The following is a 12,500-nucleotide window of genomic DNA, read 5'->3' on the forward strand; positions in this document are numbered from 1 at the left end:
GCGCCCATTTCAGGTTATCGCTTCTCGGCCTTTTGGCTAAGATCAAGTGTAGTATCTGTTCTTATCAGTTTAATATCTGATACGTCCTCTATACGAGGACTTCATATTAAATGGATTTTTAGAACAGGGAGGCGAAACAGGGGCTTGCCCCGTTCGCCCCACGCATCGACCTGGTATTGCAGTACCTCCAGGAACGGTGCACCTTCCTAAGCTTGTGTGAAAAAAAGAGTTTGTTGCTGTTTGGTATGATCAGCCTGTTTTATTTTAATGAATGAATGAATGTATTTATTTATTTGGTGTGTGTGTGTGTGTGTGTGTGTGTGTGTATATATATATATATATATATATATATATATATATATATATATATATATATATATATATATATAATATGTATATATATTTATTGATTTGTCTGTCTGTCTGTCCATGTGAGGGAGCAGCCAAAATGAATAAATAAATAAAACAAAGCAGCTCACTCCACTCCTTAAATAGGCAAGAATGAAGGGGTGAGTGGTCTCTGTCTGTCTGCCTGCAATTGTCAGCTGGTCACAAATGCAGTGAGAGCGGAGGCCACTCCCCTTTCGGCTGTTTGCAGTTTTCCCTCCGTTTTTGTTCTTTTTTTTTTTTTTTTTTTTTTTTTTTTTTGAAATTGTTCCTGTTTTCTCTCTCTCTCTCTCTCTCTCTCTCTCTCTCTCTCTATCTATTATTGCCTGCCAGCCCTGTTGTTTGCAAACAAGCAAGCCACAGCCTCGCAGGCTCCTCCCTTGTTACCGCGAACAAACGAGCTAGGCTCTTTGTTGGCGTGGCGGGACGCCTGAGCGTACACGGCTATAGCTCGGGTTTCTCTTCATTCACGCACAAATCTTTCGAAAGATTTCCGTGGAGGGGAACGTCAAAGAGTCAAAGTGATTTTTTGGAGCGCTCTGCCTCCGGGCGGGGCCGCAACAATCCGTATAACGAGAAAGTATAAACTTAGGGAGGGGTGGGAGTGGCTCGGTGGGTGTCTGGAAGAGGGGGGAAGGGCGGGTATGCCACGGAGGAGGCCTCCCTGCCTGCGAGGCCGGTGCCCGGTCCAGCGCCCATTTCAGGTTATCGCTTCTCGGCCTTTTGGCTAAGATCAAGTGTAGTATCTGTTCTTATCAGTTTAATATCTGATACGTCCTCTATACGAGGACTTCATATTAAATGGATTTTTAGAACAGGGAGGCGAAACAGGGGCTTGCCCCGTTCGCCCCACGCATCGACCTGGTATTGCAGTACCTCCAGGAACGGTGCACCTTCCTAAGCTTGTGTGAAAAAAAGAGTTTGTTGCTGTTTGGTATGATCAGCCTGTTTTATTTTAATGAATGAATGAATGTATTTATTTATTTGGTGTGTGTGTGTGTGTGTGTGTGTGTGTGTATATATATATATATATATATATATATATATATATATATATATATATATATATATATATATAATATGTATATATATTTATTGATTTGTCTGTCTGTCTGTCCATGTGAGGGAGCAGCCAAAATGAATAAATAAATAAAACAAAGCAGCTCACTCCACTCCTTAAATAGGCAAGAATGAAGGGGTGAGTGGTCTCTGTCTGTCTGCCTGCAATTGTCAGCTGGTCACAAATGCAGTGAGAGCGGAGGCCACTCCCCTTTCGGCTGTTTGCAGTTTTCCCTCCGTTTTTGTTCTTTTTTTTTTTTTTTTTTTTTTTTTTTTTTGAAATTGTTCCTGTTTTCTCTCTCTCTCTCTCTCTCTCTCTCTCTCTCTCTCTATCTATTATTGCCTGCCAGCCCTGTTGTTTGCAAACAAGCAAGCCACAGCCTCGCAGGCTCCTCCCTTGTTACCGCGAACAAACGAGCTAGGCTCTTTGTTGGCGTGGCGGGACGCCTGAGCGTACACGGCTATAGCTCGGGTTTCTCTTCATTCACAGCACAAATCTTTCGCCTTTTACTAAAGATTTCCGTGGAGGGGAACGTCAAAGAGTCAAAGTGATTTTTTGGAGCGCTCTGCCTCCGGGCGGGGCCGCAACAATCCGTATAACGAGAAAGTATAAACTTAGGGAGGGGTGGGAGTGGCTCGGTGGGTGTCTGGAAGAGGGGGGAAGGGCGGGTATGCCACGGAGGAGGCCTCCCTGCCTGCGAGGCCGGTGCCCGGTCCAGCGCCCATTTCAGGTTATCGCTTCTCGGCCTTTTGGCTAAGATCAAGTGTAGTATCTGTTCTTATCAGTTTAATATCTGATACGTCCTCTATACGAGGACTTCATATTAAATGGATTTTTAGAACAGGGAGGCGAAACAGGGGCTTGCCCCGTTCGCCCCACGCATCGACCTGGTATTGCAGTACCTCCAGGAACGGTGCACCTTCCTAAGCTTGTGTGAAAAAAAGAGTTTGTTGCTGTTTGGTATGATCAGCCTGTTTTATTTTAATGAATGAATGAATGTATTTATTTATTTGGTGTGTGTGTGTGTGTGTGTGTGTGTGTGTATATATATATATATATATATATATATATATATATATATATATATATATATATATATATATAATATGTATATATATTTATTGATTTGTCTGTCTGTCTGTCCATGTGAGGGAGCAGCCAAAATGAATAAATAAATAAAACAAAGCAGCTCACTCCACTCCTTAAATAGGCAAGAATGAAGGGGTGAGTGGTCTCTGTCTGTCTGCCTGCAATTGTCAGCTGGTCACAAATGCAGTGAGAGCGGAGGCCACTCCCCTTTCGGCTGTTTGCAGTTTTCCCTCCGTTTTTGTTCTTTTTTTTTTTTTTTTTTTTTTTTTTTTTTGAAATTGTTCCTGTTTTCTCTCTCTCTCTCTCTCTCTCTCTCTCTCTCTCTCTATCTATTATTGCCTGCCAGCCCTGTTGTTTGCAAACAAGCAAGCCACAGCCTCGCAGGCTCCTCCCTTGTTACCGCGAACAAACGAGCTAGGCTCTTTGTTGGCGTGGCGGGACGCCTGAGCGTACACGGCTATAGCTCGGGTTTCTCTTCATTCACGCACAAATCTTTCGCCTTTTACTAAAGATTTCCGTGGAGGGGAACGTCAAAGAGTCAAAGTGATTTTTTGGAGCGCTCTGCCTCCGGGCGGGGCCGCAACAATCCGTATAACGAGAAAGTATAAACTTAGGGAGGGGTGGGAGTGGCTCGGTGGGTGTCAGAGGGGGGAAGGGCGGGTATGCCACGGAGGAGGCCTCCCTGCCTGCGAGGCCGGTGCCCGGTCCAGCGCCCATTTCAGGTTATCGCTTCTCGGCCTTTTGGCTAAGATCAAGTGTAGTATCTGTTCTTATCAGTTTAATATCTGATACGTCCTCTATACGAGGACTTCATATTAAATGGATTTTTAGAACAGGGAGGCGAAACAGGGGCTTGCCCCGTTCGCCCCACGCATCGACCTGGTATTGCAGTACCTCCAGGAACGGTGCACCTTCCTAAGCTTGTGTGAAAAAAAGAGTTTGTTGCTGTTTGGTATGATCAGCCTGTTTTATTTTAATGAATGAATGAATGTATTTATTTATTTGGTGTGTGTGTGTGTGTGTGTGTGTGTGTGTATATATATATATATATATATATATATATATATATATATATATATATATATATATATATATAATATGTATATATATTTATTGATTTGTCTGTCTGTCTGTCCATGTGAGGGAGCAGCCAAAATGAATAAATAAATAAAACAAAGCAGCTCACTCCACTCCTTAAATAGGCAAGAATGAAGGGGTGAGTGGTCTCTGTCTGTCTGCCTGCAATTGTCAGCTGGTCACAAATGCAGTGAGAGCGGAGGCCACTCCCCTTTCGGCTGTTTGCAGTTTTCCCTCCGTTTTTGTTCTTTTTTTTTTTTTTTTTTTTTTTTTTTTTTTGAAATTGTTCCTGTTTTCTCTCTCTCTCTCTCTCTCTCTCTCTCTCTCTCTCTATCTATTATTGCCTGCCAGCCCTGTTGTTTGCAAACAAGCAAGCCACAGCCTCGCAGGCTCCTCCCTTGTTACCGCGAACAAACGAGCTAGGCTCTTTGTTGGCGTGGCGGGACGCCTGAGCGTACACGGCTATAGCTCGGGTTTCTCTTCATTCACGCACAAATCTTTCGCCTTTTACTAAAGATTTCCGTGGAGGGGAACGTCAAAGAGTCAAAGTGATTTTTTGGAGCGCTCTGCCTCCGGGCGGGGCCGCAACAATCCGTATAACGAGAAAGTATAAACTTAGGGAGGGGTGGGAGTGGCTCGGTGGGTGTCTGGAAGAGGGGGGAAGGGCGGGTATGCCACGGAGGAGGCCTCCCTGCCTGCGAGGCCGGTGCCCGGTCCAGCGCCCATTTCAGGTTATCGCTTCTCGGCCTTTTGGCTAAGATCAAGTGTAGTATCTGTTCTTATCAGTTTAATATCTGATACGTCCTCTATACGAGGACTTCATATTAAATGGATTTTTAGAACAGGGAGGCGAAACAGGGGCTTGCCCCGTTCGCCCCACGCATCGACCTGGTATTGCAGTACCTCCAGGAACGGTGCACCTTCCTAAGCTTGTGTGAAAAAAAGAGTTTGTTGCTGTTTGGTATGATCAGCCTGTTTTATTTTAATGAATGAATGAATGTATTTATTTATTTGGTGTGTGTGTGTGTGTGTGTGTGTGTGTGTATATATATATATATATATATATATATATATATATATATATATATATATATATATATATATAATATGTATATATATTTATTGATTTGTCTGTCTGTCTGTCCATGTGAGGGAGCAGCCAAAATGAATAAATAAATAAAACAAAGCAGCTCACTCCACTCCTTAAATAGGCAAGAATGAAGGGGTGAGTGGTCTCTGTCTGTCTGCCTGCAATTGTCAGCTGGTCACAAATGCAGTGAGAGCGGAGGCCACTCCCCTTTCGGCTGTTTGCAGTTTTCCCTCCGTTTTTGTTCTTTTTTTTTTTTTTTTTTTTTTTTTTTTTTTGAAATTGTTCCTGTTTTCTCTCTCTCTCTCTCTCTCTCTCTCTCTCTCTCTCTATCTATTATTGCCTGCCAGCCCTGTTGTTTGCAAACAAGCAAGCCACAGCCTCGCAGGCTCCTCCCTTGTTACCGCGAACAAACGAGCTAGGCTCTTTGTTGGCGTGGCGGGACGCCTGAGCGTACACGGCTATAGCTCGGGTTTCTCTTCATTCACGCACAAATCTTTCGCCTTTTACTAAAGATTTCCGTGGAGGGGAACGTCAAAGAGTCAAAGTGATTTTTTGGAGCGCTCTGCCTCCGGGCGGGGCCGCAACAATCCGTATAACGAGAAAGTATAAACTTAGGGAGGGGTGGGAGTGGCTCGGTGGGTGTCTGGAAGAGGGGGGAAGGGCGGGTATGCCACGGAGGAGGCCTCCCTGCCTGCGAGGCCGGTGCCCGGTCCAGCGCCCATTTCAGGTTATCGCTTCTCGGCCTTTTGGCTAAGATCAAGTGTAGTATCTGTTCTTATCAGTTTAATATCTGATACGTCCTCTATACGAGGACTTCATATTAAATGGATTTTTAGAACAGGGAGGCGAAACAGGGGCTTGCCCCGTTCGCCCCACGCATCGACCTGGTATTGCAGTACCTCCAGGAACGGTGCACCTTCCTAAGCTTGTGTGAAAAAAAGAGTTTGTTGCTGTTTGGTATGATCAGCCTGTTTTATTTTAATGAATGAATGAATGTATTTATTTATTTGGTGTGTGTGTGTGTGTGTGTGTGTGTGTGTATATATATATATATATATATATATATATATATATATATATATATATATATATATATATATAATATGTATATATATTTATTGATTTGTCTGTCTGTCTGTCCATGTGAGGGAGCAGCCAAAATGAATAAATAAATAAAACAAAGCAGCTCACTCCACTCCTTAAATAGGCAAGAATGAAGGGGTGAGTGGTCTCTGTCTGTCTGCCTGCAATTGTCAGCTGGTCACAAATGCAGTGAGAGCGGAGGCCACTCCCCTTTCGGCTGTTTGCAGTTTTCCCTCCGTTTTTGTTCTTTTTTTTTTTTTTTTTTTTTTTTTTTTTTGAAATTGTTCCTGTTTTCTCTCTCTCTCTCTCTCTCTCTCTCTCTCTCTCTCTATCTATTATTGCCTGCCAGCCCTGTTGTTTGCAAACAAGCAAGCCACAGCCTCGCAGGCTCCTCCCTTGTTACCGCGAACAAACGAGCTAGGCTCTTTGTTGGCGTGGCGGGACGCCTGAGCGTACACGGCTATAGCTCGGGTTTCTCTTCATTCACGCACAAATCTTTCGCCTTTTACTAAAGATTTCCGTGGAGGGGAACGTCAAAGAGTCAAAGTGATTTTTTGGAGCGCTCTGCCTCCGGGCGGGGCCGCAACAATCCGTATAACGAGAAAGTATAAACTTAGGGAGGGGTGGGAGTGGCTCGGTGGGTGTCTGGAAGAGGGGGGAAGGGCGGGTATGCCACGGAGGAGGCCTCCCTGCCTGCGAGGCCGGTGCCCGGTCCAGCGCCCATTTCAGGTTATCGCTTCTCGGCCTTTTGGCTAAGATCAAGTGTAGTATCTGTTCTTATCAGTTTAATATCTGATACGTCCTCTATACGAGGACTTCATATTAAATGGATTTTTAGAACAGGGAGGCGAAACAGGGGCTTGCCCCGTTCGCCCCACGCATCGACCTGGTATTGCAGTACCTCCAGGAACGGTGCACCTTCCTAAGCTTGTGTGAAAAAAAGAGTTTGTTGCTGTTTGGTATGATCAGCCTGTTTTATTTTAATGAATGAATGAATGTATTTATTTATTTGGTGTGTGTGTGTGTGTGTGTGTGTGTGTGTATATATATATATATATATATATATATATATATATATATATATATATATATATATATATATATATGTATATATATTTATTGATTTGTCTGTCTGTCTGTCCATGTGAGGGAGCAGCCAAAATGAATAAATAAATAAAACAAAGCAGCTCACTCCACTCCTTAAATAGGCAAGAATGAAGGGGTGAGTGGTCTCTGTCTGTCTGCCTGCAATTGTCAGCTGGTCACAAATGCAGTGAGAGCGGAGGCCACTCCCCTTTCGGCTGTTTGCAGTTTTCCCTCCGTTTTTGTTCTTTTTTTTTTTTTTTTTTTTTTTTTTTTTTGAAATTGTTCCTGTTTTCTCTCTCTCTCTCTCTCTCTCTCTCTCTCTCTCTATCTATTATTGCCTGCCAGCCCTGTTGTTTGCAAACAAGCAAGCCACAGCCTCGCAGGCTCCTCCCTTGTTACCGCGAACAAACGAGCTAGGCTCTTTGTTGGCGTGGCGGGACGCCTGAGCGTACACGGCTATAGCTCGGGTTTCTCTTCATTCACGCACAAATCTTTCGCCTTTTACTAAAGATTTCCGTGGAGGGGAACGTCAAAGAGTCAAAGTGATTTTTTGGAGCGCTCTGCCTCCGGGCGGGGCCGCAACAATCCGTATAACGAGAAAGTATAAACTTAGGGAGGGGTGGGAGTGGCTCGGTGGGTGTCTGGAAGAGGGGGGAAGGGCGGGTATGCCACGGAGGAGGCCTCCCTGCCTGCGAGGCCGGTGCCCGGTCCAGCGCCCATTTCAGGTTATCGCTTCTCGGCCTTTTGGCTAAGATCAAGTGTAGTATCTGTTCTTATCAGTTTAATATCTGATACGTCCTCTATACGAGGACTTCATATTAAATGGATTTTTAGAACAGGGAGGCGAAACAGGGGCTTGCCCCGTTCGCCCCACGCATCGACCTGGTATTGCAGTACCTCCAGGAACGGTGCACCTTCCTAAGCTTGTGTGAAAAAAAGAGTTTGTTGCTGTTTGGTATGATCAGCCTGTTTTATTTTAATGAATGAATGAATGTATTTATTTATTTGGTGTGTGTGTGTGTGTGTGTGTGTGTGTGTATATATATATATATATATATATATATATATATATATATATATATATATATATATATATATAATATGTATATATATTTATTGATTTGTCTGTCTGTCTGTCCATGTGAGGGAGCAGCCAAAATGAATAAATAAATAAAACAAAGCAGCTCACTCCACTCCTTAAATAGGCAAGAATGAAGGGGTGAGTGGTCTCTGTCTGTCTGCCTGCAATTGTCAGCTGGTCACAAATGCAGTGAGAGCGGAGGCCACTCCCCTTTCGGCTGTTTGCAGTTTTCCCTCCGTTTTTGTTCTTTTTTTTTTTTTTTTTTTTTTTTTTTTTTGAAATTGTTCCTGTTTTCTCTCTCTCTCTCTCTCTCTCTCTCTCTCTCTCTCTATCTATTATTGCCTGCCAGCCCTGTTGTTTGCAAACAAGCAAGCCACAGCCTCGCAGGCTCCTCCCTTGTTACCGCGAACAAACGAGCTAGGCTCTTTGTTGGCGTGGCGGGACGCCTGAGCGTACACGGCTATAGCTCGGGTTTCTCTTCATTCACGCACAAATCTTTCGCCTTTTACTAAAGATTTCCGTGGAGGGGAACGTCAAAGAGTCAAAGTGATTTTTTGGAGCGCTCTGCCTCCGGGCGGGGCCGCAACAATCCGTATAACGAGAAAGTATAAACTTAGGGAGGGGTGGGAGTGGCTCGGTGGGTGTCTGGAAGAGGGGGGAAGGGCGGGTATGCCACGGAGGAGGCCTCCCTGCCTGCGAGGCCGGTGCCCGGTCCAGCGCCCATTTCAGGTTATCGCTTCTCGGCCTTTTGGCTAAGATCAAGTGTAGTATCTGTTCTTATCAGTTTAATATCTGATACGTCCTCTATACGAGGACTTCATATTAAATGGATTTTTAGAACAGGGAGGCGAAACAGGGGCTTGCCCCGTTCGCCCCACGCATCGACCTGGTATTGCAGTACCTCCAGGAACGGTGCACCTTCCTAAGCTTGTGTGAAAAAAAGAGTTTGTTGCTGTTTGGTATGATCAGCCTGTTTTATTTTAATGAATGAATGAATGTATTTATTTATTTGGTGTGTGTGTGTGTGTGTGTGTGTGTGTGTATATATATATATATATATATATATATATATATATATATATATATATATATATATATATATAATATGTATATATATTTATTGATTTGTCTGTCTGTCTGTCCATGTGAGGGAGCAGCCAAAATGAATAAATAAATAAAACAAAGCAGCTCACTCCACTCCTTAAATAGGCAAGAATGAAGGGGTGAGTGGTCTCTGTCTGTCTGCCTGCAATTGTCAGCTGGTCACAAATGCAGTGAGAGCGGAGGCCACTCCCCTTTCGGCTGTTTGCAGTTTTCCCTCCGTTTTTGTTCTTTTTTTTTTTTTTTTTTTTTTTTTTTTTTGAAATTGTTCCTGTTTTCTCTCTCTCTCTCTCTCTCTCTCTCTCTCTCTCTCTATCTATTATTGCCTGCCAGCCCTGTTGTTTGCAAACAAGCAAGCCACAGCCTCGCAGGCTCCTCCCTTGTTACCGCGAACAAACGAGCTAGGCTCTTTGTTGGCGTGGCGGGACGCCTGAGCGTACACGGCTATAGCTCGGGTTTCTCTTCATTCACGCACAAATCTTTCGCCTTTTACTAAAGATTTCCGTGGAGGGGAACGTCAAAGAGTCAAAGTGATTTTTTGGAGCGCTCTGCCTCCGGGCGGGGCCGCAACAATCCGTATAACGAGAAAGTATAAACTTAGGGAGGGGTGGGAGTGGCTCGGTGGGTGTCTGGAAGAGGGGGGAAGGGCGGGTATGCCACGGAGGAGGCCTCCCTGCCTGCGAGGCCGGTGCCCGGTCCAGCGCCCATTTCAGGTTATCGCTTCTCGGCCTTTTGGCTAAGATCAAGTGTAGTATCTGTTCTTATCAGTTTAATATCTGATACGTCCTCTATACGAGGACTTCATATTAAATGGATTTTTAGAACAGGGAGGCGAAACAGGGGCTTGCCCCGTTCGCCCCACGCATCGACCTGGTATTGCAGTACCTCCAGGAACGGTGCACCTTCCTAAGCTTGTGTGAAAAAAAGAGTTTGTTGCTGTTTGGTATGATCAGCCTGTTTTATTTTAATGAATGAATGAATGTATTTATTTATTTGGTGTGTGTGTGTGTGTGTGTGTGTGTGTGTATATATATATATATATATATATATATATATATATATATATATATATATATATATATATAATATGTATATATATTTATTGATTTGTCTGTCTGTCTGTCCATGTGAGGGAGCAGCCAAAATGAATAAATAAATAAAACAAAGCAGCTCACTCCACTCCTTAAATAGGCAAGAATGAAGGGGTGAGTGGTCTCTGTCTGTCTGCCTGCAATTGTCAGCTGGTCACAAATGCAGTGAGAGCGGAGGCCACTCCCCTTTCGGCTGTTTGCAGTTTTCCCTCCGTTTTTGTTCTTTTTTTTTTTTTTTTTTTTTTTTTTTTTTGAAATTGTTCCTGTTTTCTCTCTCTCTCTCTCTCTCTCTCTCTCTCTCTCTCTATCTATTATTGCCTGCCAGCCCTGTTGTTTGCAAACAAGCAAGCCACAGCCTCGCAGGCTCCTCCCTTGTTACCGCGAACAAACGAGCTAGGCTCTTTGTTGGCGTGGCGGGACGCCTGAGCGTACACGGCTATAGCTCGGGTTTCTCTTCATTCACGCACAAATCTTTCGCCTTTTACTAAAGATTTCCGTGGAGGGGAACGTCAAAGAGTCAAAGTGATTTTTTGGAGCGCTCTGCCTCCGGGCGGGGCCGCAACAATCCGTATAACGAGAAAGTATAAACTTAGGGAGGGGTGGGAGTGGCTCGGTGGGTGTCTGGAAGAGGGGGGAAGGGCGGGTATGCCACGGAGGAGGCCTCCCTGCCTGCGAGGCCGGTGCCCGGTCCAGCGCCCATTTCAGGTTATCGCTTCTCGGCCTTTTGGCTAAGATCAAGTGTAGTATCTGTTCTTATCAGTTTAATATCTGATACGTCCTCTATACGAGGACTTCATATTAAATGGATTTTTAGAACAGGGAGGCGAAACAGGGGCTTGCCCCGTTCGCCCCACGCATCGACCTGGTATTGCAGTACCTCCAGGAACGGTGCACCTTCCTAAGCTTGTGTCTTGTGTGAAAAAAAGAGTTTGTTGCTGTTTGGTATGATCAGCCTGTTTTATTTTAATGAATGAATGAATGTATTTATTTATTTGGTGTGTGTGTGTGTGTGTGTGTGTGTGTGTATATATATATATATATATATATATATATATATATATATATATATATATATATATATATATAATATGTATATATATTTATTGATTTGTCTGTCTGTCTGTCCATGTGAGGGAGCAGCCAAAATGAATAAATAAATAAAACAAAGCAGCTCACTCCACTCCTTAAATAGGCAAGAATGAAGGGGTGAGTGGTCTCTGTCTGTCTGCCTGCAATTGTCAGCTGGTCACAAATGCAGTGAGAGCGGAGGCCACTCCCCTTTCGGCTGTTTGCAGTTTTCCCTCCGTTTTTGTTCTTTTTTTTTTTTTTTTTTTTTTTTTTTTTTGAAATTGTTCCTGTTTTCTCTCTCTCTCTCTCTCTCTCTCTCTCTCTCTCTCTATCTATTATTGCCTGCCAGCCCTGTTGTTTGCAAACAAGCAAGCCACAGCCTCGCAGGCTCCTCCCTTGTTACCGCGAACAAACGAGCTAGGCTCTTTGTTGGCGTGGCGGGACGCCTGAGCGTACACGGCTATAGCTCGGGTTTCTCTTCATTCACGCACAAATCTTTCGCCTTTTACTAAAGATTTCCGTGGAGGGGAACGTCAAAGAGTCAAAGTGATTTTTTGGAGCGCTCTGCCTCCGGGCGGGGCCGCAACAATCCGTATAACGAGAAAGTATAAACTTAGGGAGGGGTGGGAGTGGCTCGGTGGGTGTCTGGAAGAGGGGGGAAGGGCGGGTATGCCACGGAGGAGGCCTCCCTGCCTGCGAGGCCGGTGCCCGGTCCAGCGCCCATTTCAGGTTATCGCTTCTCGGCCTTTTGGCTAAGATCAAGTGTAGTATCTGTTCTTATCAGTTTAATATCTGATACGTCCTCTATACGAGGACTTCATATTAAATGGATTTTTAGAACAGGGAGGCGAAACAGGGGCTTGCCCCGTTCGCCCCACGCATCGACCTGGTATTGCAGTACCTCCAGGAACGGTGCACCTTCCTAAGCTTGTGTGAAAAAAAGAGTTTGTTGCTGTTTGGTATGATCAGCCTGTTTTATTTTAATGAATGAATGAATGTATTTATTTATTTGGTGTGTGTGTGTGTGTGTGTGTGTGTGTGTATATATATATATATATATATATATATATATATATATATATATATATATATATATATATATAATATGTATATATATTTATTGATTTGTCTGTCTGTCTGTCCATGTGAGGGAGCAGCCAAAATGAATAAATAAATAAAACAAAGCAGCTCACTCCACTCCTTAAATAGGCAAGAATGAAGGGGTGAGTGGTCTCTGTCTGTCTGCCTGCAATTGTCAGCTGGTCACAAATGCAGTGAGAGCGGAGG

The 12,500-nt window shown here is 44.0% G+C and overlaps 23 non-coding genes across 23 annotated transcripts; all 23 read left to right on the forward strand.

The window, feature by feature from the left end:
* The first annotated feature begins 16 nt into the window (after positions 1-16).
* On the forward strand, positions 17-207 carry LOC143489621 (U2 spliceosomal RNA). The gene has a single exon (XR_013124732.1). It is a non-coding gene; the product is annotated as a U2 spliceosomal RNA (small nuclear RNA).
* Positions 208-834: 627 nt separating this feature from the next.
* Positions 835-944, forward strand: LOC143489738 (U5 spliceosomal RNA). Its single transcript, XR_013124842.1, has one exon. It is a non-coding gene; the product is annotated as a U5 spliceosomal RNA (small nuclear RNA).
* A 150-nt stretch (positions 945-1,094) lies between these two features.
* LOC143489622 (U2 spliceosomal RNA) lies at positions 1,095-1,285 on the forward strand. Its single transcript, XR_013124733.1, has one exon. It is a non-coding gene; the product is annotated as a U2 spliceosomal RNA (small nuclear RNA).
* A 625-nt stretch (positions 1,286-1,910) lies between these two features.
* On the forward strand, positions 1,911-2,030 carry LOC143489735 (U5 spliceosomal RNA). The gene has a single exon (XR_013124840.1). It is a non-coding gene; the product is annotated as a U5 spliceosomal RNA (small nuclear RNA).
* A 150-nt stretch (positions 2,031-2,180) lies between these two features.
* On the forward strand, positions 2,181-2,371 carry LOC143489624 (U2 spliceosomal RNA). The gene has a single exon (XR_013124735.1). It is a non-coding gene; the product is annotated as a U2 spliceosomal RNA (small nuclear RNA).
* Positions 2,372-2,996: 625 nt separating this feature from the next.
* On the forward strand, positions 2,997-3,115 carry LOC143489713 (U5 spliceosomal RNA). Its single transcript, XR_013124819.1, has one exon. It is a non-coding gene; the product is annotated as a U5 spliceosomal RNA (small nuclear RNA).
* A 146-nt stretch (positions 3,116-3,261) lies between these two features.
* On the forward strand, positions 3,262-3,452 carry LOC143489625 (U2 spliceosomal RNA). Its single transcript, XR_013124736.1, has one exon. It is a non-coding gene; the product is annotated as a U2 spliceosomal RNA (small nuclear RNA).
* Positions 3,453-4,078: 626 nt separating this feature from the next.
* Positions 4,079-4,197, forward strand: LOC143489714 (U5 spliceosomal RNA). The gene has a single exon (XR_013124820.1). It is a non-coding gene; the product is annotated as a U5 spliceosomal RNA (small nuclear RNA).
* A 150-nt stretch (positions 4,198-4,347) lies between these two features.
* Positions 4,348-4,538, forward strand: LOC143489627 (U2 spliceosomal RNA). Its single transcript, XR_013124737.1, has one exon. It is a non-coding gene; the product is annotated as a U2 spliceosomal RNA (small nuclear RNA).
* Positions 4,539-5,164: 626 nt separating this feature from the next.
* On the forward strand, positions 5,165-5,283 carry LOC143489716 (U5 spliceosomal RNA). The gene has a single exon (XR_013124822.1). It is a non-coding gene; the product is annotated as a U5 spliceosomal RNA (small nuclear RNA).
* A 150-nt stretch (positions 5,284-5,433) lies between these two features.
* On the forward strand, positions 5,434-5,624 carry LOC143489628 (U2 spliceosomal RNA). The gene has a single exon (XR_013124738.1). It is a non-coding gene; the product is annotated as a U2 spliceosomal RNA (small nuclear RNA).
* A 625-nt stretch (positions 5,625-6,249) lies between these two features.
* LOC143489717 (U5 spliceosomal RNA) lies at positions 6,250-6,368 on the forward strand. Its single transcript, XR_013124823.1, has one exon. It is a non-coding gene; the product is annotated as a U5 spliceosomal RNA (small nuclear RNA).
* A 150-nt stretch (positions 6,369-6,518) lies between these two features.
* Positions 6,519-6,709, forward strand: LOC143489629 (U2 spliceosomal RNA). The gene has a single exon (XR_013124739.1). It is a non-coding gene; the product is annotated as a U2 spliceosomal RNA (small nuclear RNA).
* A 622-nt stretch (positions 6,710-7,331) lies between these two features.
* Positions 7,332-7,450, forward strand: LOC143489718 (U5 spliceosomal RNA). The gene has a single exon (XR_013124824.1). It is a non-coding gene; the product is annotated as a U5 spliceosomal RNA (small nuclear RNA).
* Positions 7,451-7,600: 150 nt separating this feature from the next.
* On the forward strand, positions 7,601-7,791 carry LOC143489630 (U2 spliceosomal RNA). Its single transcript, XR_013124740.1, has one exon. It is a non-coding gene; the product is annotated as a U2 spliceosomal RNA (small nuclear RNA).
* A 625-nt stretch (positions 7,792-8,416) lies between these two features.
* Positions 8,417-8,535, forward strand: LOC143489719 (U5 spliceosomal RNA). The gene has a single exon (XR_013124825.1). It is a non-coding gene; the product is annotated as a U5 spliceosomal RNA (small nuclear RNA).
* Positions 8,536-8,685: 150 nt separating this feature from the next.
* LOC143489631 (U2 spliceosomal RNA) lies at positions 8,686-8,876 on the forward strand. Its single transcript, XR_013124741.1, has one exon. It is a non-coding gene; the product is annotated as a U2 spliceosomal RNA (small nuclear RNA).
* A 625-nt stretch (positions 8,877-9,501) lies between these two features.
* LOC143489720 (U5 spliceosomal RNA) lies at positions 9,502-9,620 on the forward strand. The gene has a single exon (XR_013124826.1). It is a non-coding gene; the product is annotated as a U5 spliceosomal RNA (small nuclear RNA).
* Positions 9,621-9,770: 150 nt separating this feature from the next.
* Positions 9,771-9,961, forward strand: LOC143489632 (U2 spliceosomal RNA). The gene has a single exon (XR_013124742.1). It is a non-coding gene; the product is annotated as a U2 spliceosomal RNA (small nuclear RNA).
* A 623-nt stretch (positions 9,962-10,584) lies between these two features.
* On the forward strand, positions 10,585-10,703 carry LOC143489721 (U5 spliceosomal RNA). Its single transcript, XR_013124827.1, has one exon. It is a non-coding gene; the product is annotated as a U5 spliceosomal RNA (small nuclear RNA).
* Positions 10,704-10,853: 150 nt separating this feature from the next.
* On the forward strand, positions 10,854-11,044 carry LOC143489633 (U2 spliceosomal RNA). The gene has a single exon (XR_013124743.1). It is a non-coding gene; the product is annotated as a U2 spliceosomal RNA (small nuclear RNA).
* Positions 11,045-11,676: 632 nt separating this feature from the next.
* LOC143489722 (U5 spliceosomal RNA) lies at positions 11,677-11,795 on the forward strand. The gene has a single exon (XR_013124828.1). It is a non-coding gene; the product is annotated as a U5 spliceosomal RNA (small nuclear RNA).
* A 150-nt stretch (positions 11,796-11,945) lies between these two features.
* LOC143489634 (U2 spliceosomal RNA) lies at positions 11,946-12,136 on the forward strand. The gene has a single exon (XR_013124744.1). It is a non-coding gene; the product is annotated as a U2 spliceosomal RNA (small nuclear RNA).
* Positions 12,137-12,500: the final 364 nt, after the last annotated feature.

This window comes from Brachyhypopomus gauderio, unplaced genomic scaffold (genome assembly GCF_052324685.1).
Source record: "Brachyhypopomus gauderio isolate BG-103 unplaced genomic scaffold, BGAUD_0.2 sc63, whole genome shotgun sequence".
In the NCBI taxonomy this organism is placed as follows: Eukaryota; Metazoa; Chordata; class Actinopteri; order Gymnotiformes; family Hypopomidae; genus Brachyhypopomus; species Brachyhypopomus gauderio.